Source organism: Triticum dicoccoides, chromosome 4A (assembly GCF_002162155.2).
Source record: "Triticum dicoccoides isolate Atlit2015 ecotype Zavitan chromosome 4A, WEW_v2.0, whole genome shotgun sequence".
NCBI classification, from domain to species: Eukaryota; Viridiplantae; Streptophyta; class Magnoliopsida; order Poales; family Poaceae; genus Triticum; species Triticum dicoccoides.
This window is the reverse complement of record NC_041386.1, coordinates 708,357,292-708,369,079: the sequence shown is the minus strand read 5'-3', so window position 1 is coordinate 708,369,079 and position 11,788 is coordinate 708,357,292.

Sequence of the window (11,788 nt, the reverse complement as noted above, 5' to 3'; positions counted from 1 at the left end):
CCCAAACCCTTGAAGCGTTGTGTCGAGGCGATCCCAAACCCTAGAGAAGCAGCGTCGAGGCCACTAACATGATTCCTTATTGTGATTAGCTAGCTAGTTCTACGTTTGCCACTAATATATATCCATCTGTACCATGTTTGAATAATAATTGACATGTTGTAAATATTTGCAGAAACTATGGAGCACTACCGAGACGAAGCAACATAAGCGATGTTGGGGGAGATAATCACAGAAGGAACTGATGTCATTGCATCATTTTTCAACGACGTCGTTGGTCAGGAAGGACTGGGTGAAGAAGAGGGCTATGTTCATGATGGCTCTGGCCCATTAATGCCGGTACAAGAAGAGGGCTATGTTCATGATGGCTCTGGTGATGACCCAATGGAGGTACAAGAAGGAGACCGTGCTGACTGCTCCGGTGACCGAACCGAGTCCGGCCAGGTATATATATATTAGTTAATCCCGTGCTGACTAGTTAATTGATGCATTCATTGTTTTGGTATATGTACACATATTAATTACTCTCGTCTTTCTTCCTTTTAATTTCTAGCCCTCTGGATCGAGCATAACTTCGGTAAGGAGACGAGCCCCGAAGAAAAGGTTAAGCTCGGATGAAAGGTTTAAGATCATAGAAATCACGCCCGACGGCGAACCGATTGAACCCATCCGGACAAAAAACACATTTTCTGCTCAGTGCGGGGTTCTTGTTAGGGACAAGATCCCAATCAGCATCCAGCAATGGTATAAGCCTAAGGATGATCCTGAGGTGTCTTATGTCAATGATATGCAGAAAGAAGATCTTTGGACTCAGCTGAAGGCAAATTTCACCCTACTGCCAGAGGAGGATCCAGAGAAGCCAGTTAAAGAGCAAATAATCAAGTCTTGTGCTCTTAAGAAGATGGCAACCCTATTCAGGAGGTGGAGGAAAGAGTTGAACCATTTTGTCGAAAAAAAAGACACCAGAATTCATCGGCAAATATGAGAATATCAAAGATCACTGGCCCGCATTTGTGGCGCACATGACATCGGAAAAGAGTAAGAAGATGTCGGCGATGAACAAGCAAAATGCTGCGAAGAAGAAGCTTCACCATCGCACGGGGTCAGGTGGCTACCTCAAAGCCCGACCTAAGTGGTACAAGGAGGAGAATGATCTGCTTGAAAAAGGGATCGAACCAGAGACAATAAGATGGCCAGACCGTTGCCGGACTTGGTTCTTCAGGGCTGGCGGAACCTTGGACCCTGTATCAGGGATGTTCCGTTGGACGGACGAGCAACTAGAAATACTAGTCAAGAACCTTCGACACTATATCAATGCAGCGCAGAAAGGGACGTTCGTACCAGACAGGGAGAAGGACAAGCTCACAATGGCCCTCGGGAATCCTGAGCACCCTGGACCGACACGAGGCACGCCAGGCTCCATTCTGTGGAAGGTTGGTTTTCCAGACCCAAGGGGTTACAAAACCCACGAGAGGAGAAAGAAACTGGAGCAGGGCCAACTGCAGGCGCTGCACGAAAGGGTAATGGGGCTAGAGGAACGAGAAGAGGAACGAGAAACAGCAGATCGCAGCAAACGACCTGCCGAAGCTTCCCTTGAAGCTACCCCGCCATCTCAGCGGAGAAGCAGCGTGGCTTCCACCGAGCTGCTTCAGCCGGAGCATGTCTTGACGGCTCCTGCCAGCTATCCCGTGGATGCTATCATGGAGTCTCAACATTGCCACATTATGGCGCGATGGATGAATTTGATGGTCAAGGCGGCTGTTGGCTCTGTTTATCCTACTGGATCCGCAGAAACTTATCACTGCCAGCCGATTCTAGAAGGATATGCTAAGGTGATAGTGGATGAAATAATGGAGGGATTTGAGGACCTCCTGCTTGACCACCCTACCGGTGAAGGGGAGACTAGGCTGGGTTCTGCTCTGAAGACTCCATGCCTATGGCGGAAGGAGCTCATCAACCTTCCGAACTGAACGCCTCCGTCTCCTCCTCCTCCTCCGGCGAGTCAGGGACCTCCGCCTCCTCCACCGCCTCCTCCTCCGGCGAGTGACGATCAGGGCACGCGTGGCGGCACTCCGCCTTCTTCTCCGGCGTGTGGCGGCACTCCGCCTCCTTCTCCGCCTACGCCGGCGCTCCCGAGCAGCCAGCAGCCTCCTCCTTCTCCGCCTCGCCAGCAAGGGCAGAAGAGACCCGCCGCCGCCCCGGCTGCTCCGGCGCGTCGTACTCCTTCTCCTCTGCCTCGTAAGCAAGCACGAAAGAAGACTGACGCCGCAGCCACTCCGTCTGCTCCGGCGTCTTGCAGCACAACCAGAGGCGGGAGGCAATACAGATACGGTCCACCTCTCAAGCCTCTAGAGAAGTTACCGTATGAGAGGACCGAGGAGGAAAACGATACGATTGTGCGGACCCACGTGAAGGAGTTCTTTGAAGGGGTGAAAGCAAAGAGACATCCACCTCCGGAGGAGAAGGTAGATCCGGTGAAAGCAAAGCGCACTATCGATGCCCTGAGGAAACCACCAAAGTCTCCACCGAGAACCAACTATCAGCGCATTACTGAACAGACATATCTCCAAGCCCAGCGGCCGGGAACTACTGTCAGTGATAAAAGGTTAAAATAACGAGCAAAGGGGAAAAATTGCCCAGCTCGGCGAACAAGCACAGCAATCGTGCCCCCCGCTCAATGTGTCTAATGCTCCGGGGACGGTGGCCGGTTATGGCAATCTTGTAGATTACCTGCCTGACGATCAACTTCCTGATTTCTTGGAGGTGGACGAACACAGATACGAGTACGGGAAGCCTCTCGTCAAAGATGAAAAATCTCTGACAACAATGATGCGAAGATTCCATAATTGGTACATGGAAACCTGTAGAGAGTCTGGGGGTACGAATGCTTTGTATCTGAATATTAAAGAGGAGCACGACCTCGTTGCAACTGATCTTTTGACTGTTCCATTTGATGAGTTCTTCGCGTTCTTCAATCAAAAGGCCCTCGATAAACTAATGGTCTTTTGCTACTGTTTCTAAGTACTATTTCTGTCATTAAGTCTCTATATATAGCTCGGCTCTTTCATTTCATGTATTTATAATTAATTATCCTCAATATATTATGCAGATTGAAGACGTCGAGTGCAAAAAACAAGAAATTTATGATATTGGGTTCATTAACACAAATATCATAGATGAATTTCTCGTTAAAAAGGACGTCAAAGAGGTCGAGGACAACTTGCTACGATCGTTGATCAAAAATCAAAACAAAGATACCATACTCTTTCCTTACAACGGCAAGTGAGTGTTACTGTCGTGTGCATATTCGGTTTCCCTTATTACTCGAGCGAGGTTATAGTAATGTAATTGATGAGTTATGCATGCGTGCGCAGGTACCACTATGTTCTTCTGGAGATTAAGTTTGAGCGGGGACTAGTTACCGTCTTAGACTCGAGACGGAAAGATCCCAAAACCTATGCGGACATGACTGAATTGCTCAACAAGTAAGTTCAATCGATCATTATCGCACCATATCGGCAATTTTTTGTTCATTTCCTGATATCTCAAGTAATAATAATTATTTTCTTTGTCTTGCAGGGTTTGGAAACAGTTCACCGCAGAAGCTCCGGGACTGCCGAAGGAGCTGCGATATACATACCCGAAAGTAAGTACTACTGGCTAGCTAGTTGCGCGCATCTCCCATTGATTCTATAGCTATATTTTCATCAATGCCATTTATAATGCTTCATTATCAGTTTGATTGACCTCTATTTCTCGTAAAGTGCTTGTGGCAGGAACAAGGGAATGATTTATGTGGATACTACGTGTGCGAGTTCATCCACAACGCGACTTTGAAAAACAAGCGGGGCTACGCTAAAAGACAATGTGAAGTGCGTAAGCAATAATATTCACAATTTCACTTTATTACACCATCATTTCTGTTGAGTTTCATTCATATATATGTATTAATTAACCCCCTTCTTCAAATTAGACGTGGCAGATGCGGAATGAAATCGTAGAACCAAATCGCATGAAAGCAATTCAAGAGGAATTGGCGGGATTCTTTCTTGACCACGTCATCAATAAAGCCAGAGAATACCATGTGGAAATTGATTTCAATTGCTAGGGGATTATAATTAAGAGATCTTATACATATTGTACATGTATGTAGCCAGTAGCGTCGGATACATGATACGAAAACTTGTTGTTCGACCAATCTCTCGGAGAAGGAGAAGTCGATCGATCACTTCTCTCAGTATGCATGACGAACTTCTGTACTAATGGTTCTCTCAATCACTTATATGTATATATAGTACGTAGCGTCGACCAAGCACGGACATAAGAGAGGACACTTCTCTCTATTAATTAGCTAGCTAACACAATATATGAAACACCTAAATTAACCCCCCAAAACCCCCAACCCCCCCTCCTTTCAAAAAAACCCCCCAGCCACTGGAATGCTGACGCGTGTATGCCTTTTGGTCCCGGTTGGTGCCACCAACCGGGACCAAAGGCCCCCTGACTGGGCTCGGCGCACAGGGCCACGTGGAGGCACATTGGTCCCGATTCGTGTTTGAACCGGGACTAATGGGTGGAGGTATTAGTAACGACCCATTAGTCCCAGTTCATGAACCGGGACTAAATGCCCTTACGAACCGGGACTATTAGGTGTTTTTCTACTAGTGTTAGAGGAAAAGCTCAGTTGCACATGTGGAAGCATAAAAATCAAGTAGATCCTTAGGCTCGTCTTTATGACTAACTCATGTATTGCATGATAATCATGTTTTCCTGATTATAGGGTATTATTAAAGTAACGAGGATGCCCGCAATACTAAAAACACATTGTTGGCAAAACAATGGTGTTGGGCAGACGCAACCTGTGATATATAGCAAGATTCAAAGGTAACCTAGTTGTCTGTATTTTCATAATATGTCTAAACGTATGCTCATGTACTTAGACCATGAGAATATTGTGTATCCTCACACTATATGGTTACCTTGGAGTTGTCAAACGTTATCTGTAACAGGTTCGCGCACATCAGAAAAGTATGTCAAGGGAATTGACAATTCAAAATTGGAATTTGCTTCTTTGACTATGGAGATATACTCTCCGAGCCCACTCAATATGCGATAACAATCATCGTCTGTCTAGACACAATGTCATAGTGATCAGGGGATACTCAAATACAAAATGTGAAAAGAAGAAAAAACCCGATAATGAGTATAACTTGATATTGTGATCAAACGGTTGTGGCACAAAGATACCAACAAAAGTCTCACCTCATACTTTGTCTTGTATCATGAATCTAAGAGAATTGTGTACAAAAACAGAAGGTTTAATAGATAAAATCTTCATGTGTATGTGGGAATTAATATGGGTGTCCTTGCTCCACTATCACTCCTATAAAGGATGCTAGAGTACTCGCTCCTGGGTTCCTCGCGAGCAAAGCGAGTCTCCTGGTCATCCGTTGCGGGGTGGCTTCCCTCGGGATCCTCTCGGGGCTGTACTAGCCCACTCGATCTGCCCGGCGGCTAGGACCCAGACGACCCGGCTGGGAAGTTCATGACGGGTGGACTAGCCGGTGTGCCTGATGCCAGTGTCATGGGGCGGACTTCGGTGCACCTCCGCTCGTGCGCGAGAGCCTGGTCGAACCTGCATGTCCGCGTCTGCGCACTCGCCGGCTGGTTCGGTCAGTACAGGCATCGCATGTCCGTGATGGGATCTTTATATATGGATTTATTTCTTTTATTGTTCTTTTAAACATTCCTTTAAAATATTTCACATTTTTAAGGAAACTAGCACAGTGGCCCATCCAATGTGCGGGCTAGAATTTTTGAAGTTTGTACAAATTTGGGTCTTTTGCAAACATAGTTTTATCTTTGGTTTGTTTCTTTTCTCCTTCATATACAATACTCCCGCCGTAAAGAAATATAAGAGTGTTTACATCACTAGCGTCTAGATCACTTCTTTAGTGATCTAAACGCTCTTATATTTCTTTGTGGACGGAGTACATATGATAAAGAAATCATGTATCTACTTCTTGTGCATACTATTCTAATTTTTCATATCAGTCCTATTCTGCAATTTATATTTCTACCATTTTCTATGCTTTTTAATGGGTTGGTTTGTTTATTCAAATAAAGATATGCATACGTATATTTTCTAATGTTATGAAAGATTGACATATTAATCTGTTAGTTGTACATGTGTGTAATTGTAATATGCATCGGTTATGTGTGTCTGGTCATTTTATTTGAAAAATCCTAAAAAAACAGGACCTGTTTTATGAAATGAGGGAGTAAGAACAGAAGAAAAAGACGAATATGAAATTTTTGACTTGCAAGACAATGGCCATATTAGTACCACTTTATTGCGTTCAAAGGATACAATTGTGGTAACTATTTTTGAGGGCATCGCTTTGTGTTCAAGTCAGATTCATGGTATAGATCATAGATGTGATCATTGTATAACCATCCCAAACATGCAATAAATATCTGAACCACATACTATAGTTAATTTGTGTGCGAAGGATTATCAAATACACCATATTCATTAATGATTATATGTGTCGTTTGTGCATGATACTACTTTAGTGCAAAGAATTCACCTTTAAATAGTGGGCTAGCCGATATTTTTTATGTGTCACATATTAAATCAGTAGGTGTAATGATCCCACAAATTATACTTGACATAGTCCCTAGATGACATTAGTCATGAGTATGTATGAATTGTGTTCCATTAATACTCGCCTCTATTCTTTAATGTCAGTGTATTTTCTTGTCTGTGGTAACCGAGACAGTCAATGAAGTAGGATTTAGGATAGAATCGGCACTTTAGGGGAAAGAAAACAAATACACCTAAAAACTAGAATTTCTATCGAAACAAATACAATTAACATCATAAAAAATGAGGAAAAATAATAAGCATATAGTAATACAAAGCATAGGTCTAATTGTCAAGATTTATCATTTCTTGGGTTTACCAGGTTAGTTACGTAATTTAGCCAACTTCACTGTGTGTAATGCGAGCAGACAATTTATCCTTTGAACAGAGTGAGTTGTTGACATGGTGTATGATAATAAGTAGAAATTTAAGTTTGCGCATGAAAAAATAAATTTAAATAACCAGCCGATATAACATATTATTCCTTCTGAGATATCTGAAAATATTCCAATGTTATATGGGTAACTGGCATTTTTTAGTTGAACTGCCTAAAATATTAGGATATGTATGCACTCATTTTTGCAGATGAACACCATTCATACATCTGCAACTTTGCCGAGCAACATGGCTGTCCTTTCCCTGGCACCATGTCAACTCAATTTTTTTTCTAATCTAAGAGTCCATATTGTTCTTTTTCCCTAGGGGTTGTATATTGGGGCTGCAGTTTAGTTTTCCTAGGCTAGGGCTTTACGTTTGAGGCTGCACGTTATTTGTCTTTTTGAAGAATCCAATTTGTATTCATAGGCCTACAATGTTATATATGTTACGTAGATTGAACGGTCATCTAATCTTAATTTTAAGAGATTCACAAAATCGAGGGCTATTATTTTTTGATTAACATGTTGCTAGTTGACGATAGTCAGACGGGGGTAAATCGGAAGTTAGAGTTATGGAGACAAACCTTGGAATCGAAAGGGTTTAGGCTTATATTAGTAGAACTAAAACCGAGTACATGATGTGCAGTTTCAGTACTACTAGGTGTGGAGACGAGGAGGTTAGCCTTGACGGGCAGGTGGTACCTCAGAAGGACACCTTTCGATATTTGGGGTCAATGCTACAGGAGGATATGGGTATTGATGAAGATATGAACCATCGAATCAAAGCTGGATGGATGAAGTGGAGCCAAGCTTCTAGCATTCTTTGTGACAAGAGAGTGCCACAAAAGCTAAAAGGCAAGTTCTATAGGATGGCGGTTCGACCCGCAATGCTGTATGGCGCTGAGTGTTGGCCAACTAAAAGGCGACATGTTCAACAGTTAGGTGTGATGGAGATGCATATGCTGAGATGGATGTGTGGCCACACGAGGAAGGATCGAGTCCGGAATGATGATATACGAGATAGAGTTAGGGTTGCACCAATTGAAGAGAAGCTTGTCCAACATCGACTGAGATGGTTTGGGTATATTCGGCGCAGGTCTCCAGAAGCTCCAGTGCATAGGACATGGCTAAAGCGTGCGGAGAATGTTGAGAGAGGTCGGGGTAGACGGAATTTGACATTCGAGGAGTCCGCTAAGAGAGACATGAAGGATTGGAATGTCACCAAAGAACTAGCTATGGACAGGGGTGCTTGGAAGCTTGCTATCCATGTGCCAGAGCCATGAGTTAGTCGCGAGATCTTATGGGTTTCACCTCTAGCATACCCCAACTTGTTTGGGACTAAAGGCTTTGTAGTAGTAGTTGTTGTTGTAGAAAAAATTTAAAAACCATTTTTTAAAGGAAACTGGTTGGAAAAGCTAAAGAAAAATACTTGTCAAATAAATGTCTCAGGGTGAGTCTCCACGCAGCGAATAGACAACAATGAAGTGCGCCAGCCCATGAACGAGCGCTCTCCGTATGTACACCATGTTGATGCACCATGAGTAACTAGGAAGTTCCTGTTGTGTGGAGACAACGAGGAACTTGGTTCTCCCATAGCTGGACCATATGAGGGCTCGAGCTCAGGAGTTACTATATAATTGGGCAGATCTCTGTTTTTAGGGGCTGTTGTTTCCTCTCTGTATTTCCGTTCTCTCCCATCTACACCAATAGCATTTTGTCACCATCTTTTAAGTGCCACTTTTCAACTAATAATTTTGAAATTTGTTCCGCTTTATGTTTAGTTTTTTTCTATGCTCCATTTTCTGTAGAATTCTTTTTTCTAGTTGGATAACTTCACAAGCATTTCTTGGGTATGTTTTGATTTTTGATGTGATTGTTTCAACTAATATTCCTTGCCCCAATACAATCCAGGTGTCAATCCATTCTGACCAAATCCACGTTGATTGGTACTCCCTCCGTTTCAAAATATAGTGCGTCCATACTTCCCGAGGTTCAACTTTGACCATAACTTTGACCAACGAGACCGACTGCTGCGGGAGCAAAAATTATATAATTGAAAAGTTCTTTTGAATACGAATTCATTGGTATAAATTTTTCTACCACCGCAGTTGGTCACGTTGGTTAAATTTGTGTTCAAAGTTGAAGCGCGGAAACCGAGGACGCACTATATTTTGAGACAGAGGGAGTACCAGCTTTCCACGTGACCATCTAACCGTTAGTAAAAATAGCTTTTGCAATTTGCACGCATATCGTGTCGGCAGCATGCCAGGCCAGGTCCCTATCGGACGATCTCTCAACAGTGACATCTCACCCGCTATGTGGTGCCACTAGTAGAAAACAGGGCATCTGTCCCGGTTTCAGAGGGCCTTTAGTTTCAATTCTGCAACCTGGACAAAACGATCAGGACTAATGCCCATTACTTTTAGTTCCGTTGGCTTATAAACTGGGACTAAAGGGGCTTCACGTGGCCGCTGTGGGGCGCCCACGCAGGAGGACCTTTAGTCCCAGTTGGTAACACCGACCGGGGCTAGAAGACAACCACACGTCAGCGGCCCCAAGGCGTTGCGGGTTTTTTTTTGAAAGGGGGAATTTAGGGGTTTTGGAGGGTTTAGGGGTTTCATATTGTCTTAACTAGTTACTACATATAGAGATAAGTGGCCTCTCTTTCTCCATGTTTGGTCGACACTATCTACTACATATAGAGAGAACTCGACGCTAGCTAGTAAGCATTACACAAGATCGTCAGGAACATGTATAGAGAGAAGTGACCTCTCTTTCTTTCTGGGAGCGACTAAATAGAAGAAGAGCCACGGGTGCAAAAATATAAAAAATCTAGCTGGGCCATCAGATCCGGGGTGAATGGTCCAGATTCCAACGGATGGAAGTGAGCGCATAGGTGTTTGGTTCTTTGCACAAAGCACCCTTGGTTCTAGTCATTTTGCTTCCAGAATCTCCTTCTCCTTCCTAGGAACACAACAACGCTGAGCCAAATCTCCCATCGTGTAGCAACCGCCTCCTGTACCAACCCTCTCGACATTCTCCAGCTTCCTGATGGTGGAGGATGGCCAGATACAATGCCTAGCTGGGCGATTGCGCCCAGTGGAGATCTAGATCCAGCTCCTGGCCATCTTGGCACCGGCGGCCTGACTGCCCCGACGGACCTCCCCTGTTCTAAGTTGCGACCTTGTGCGAACAAGTTCTCCAAGGTACTCTTCTCTGATGTCCAGAGAACAACCTCGCTCTGCCATCTGAGAACGGTGGAGAAGAAAACTCAAGTCTTCAGGTATGCTTTTCTGTGAGGGATCTACCAATTTTCATAGTTAATTCTGTATCATTTGATTTAGAAAATACTTTTGTTCAACTATGCATATTATCTACAGAATATTTTGGTCATTGATCCCCGAATGCACTCTTGCTTTAAAAGTGTGCTTCGAGCTATGTTTTATTGCTATTGGATGATGTATCATTTTTTTGACCAACGTATCATGTACGATAAGATTCAGAAATTCTTCATCTGTGGAAATGGTATGAATGGCAATATTTATAATCAAAGTTGAGAGGTTACGGCAAAAATTGGATGCACTTCGTCTACAAAATGGACAATCTCTTTTGAAGTATCAGGGTTTCAGACGAAAACTCATCTGTTACAAAGGCATTTCATTTTTTTGAACTTATTTCAATTTCAGACTTTTTGTGTGTTCAACATGCACCATTCATTTCATTTGGTATTTTTCATGTATTTACTGATTTTTTAGCTAAGTGACCCTAAAATTTAGAAGTACTACAAATGAACTCTAAAAAGGTTGAAAGTTGGCATGGTATCATCATTTCACCCACATAGCATGTGCTAAAAAGTTGATAGGATTACGGCAAAAACAGGATGCACTTCATGTACAAAATGGATAATCTCTTTCGAAGTATTGGGGTTTCAGCCGAAAACTCATCTACTACAAAGGGATTTCATTTTTTTTTCTTCGCGTAATCAAAGCCCTCATCAGAGCCATCACCAGAATAGTTGTGGAGAGAAAGTCTTCACTTTTTTGTCGCGTGTGTCCCTTGCTAATTGCGCCGTAACCATGGATAATCTTCATCTTTTAACATGGTGCTTGGGTCAGTCTTCACTTTGAAGGGATGAATTTCACGAAACTTTTCATAATCTTCAGACATGTTTGTATTTCCCTCCACTCCCATGATGTCTATTTTTCATGAAAGAACTATGTGGCGCTTTGGCTCATTGTATGATGTATTCGCTTCCTTATCTGTTCTTTTTCTCGGTTTGGTAGACATGTCCTTCTCATAGAAAACATGCGCCACATCATTGGTTAGGACGAATGGTTCGTCTGTGTACCCAAAATTGTTCAGATCCACTGTTGTCATTCCGTACTCTGGGTCTACCTGTACCCCGCCCCCCTGAATGATTGACCCATTTGAACCAAAACAAAGGGACCTTAAAATCATGTCCATAGTTAGTCAAGTTCCCATATGTCCACTATGTAACCATAATATGTGTCATTTTCCCTGTAGGTTGCTGCATCAAAGCGGACACCAATATTTTGGTTGGTGCTCTTTTGATCTTGGGCGATCGTGTAAAATGTATTCCCATTTATCTTGTAACCTCTGTATGTCAATACAATCGAAGATGGTGTCCTGAAAAACGAGTACAACTCATCTCAAACAATGTTGTCACCCATGAGATGTGTTTGCAAGCAACTGCCGAAAGTCCTGATGTGTTCACATGTAATCTAGTCGTCACACTGGTCCGGGTGTT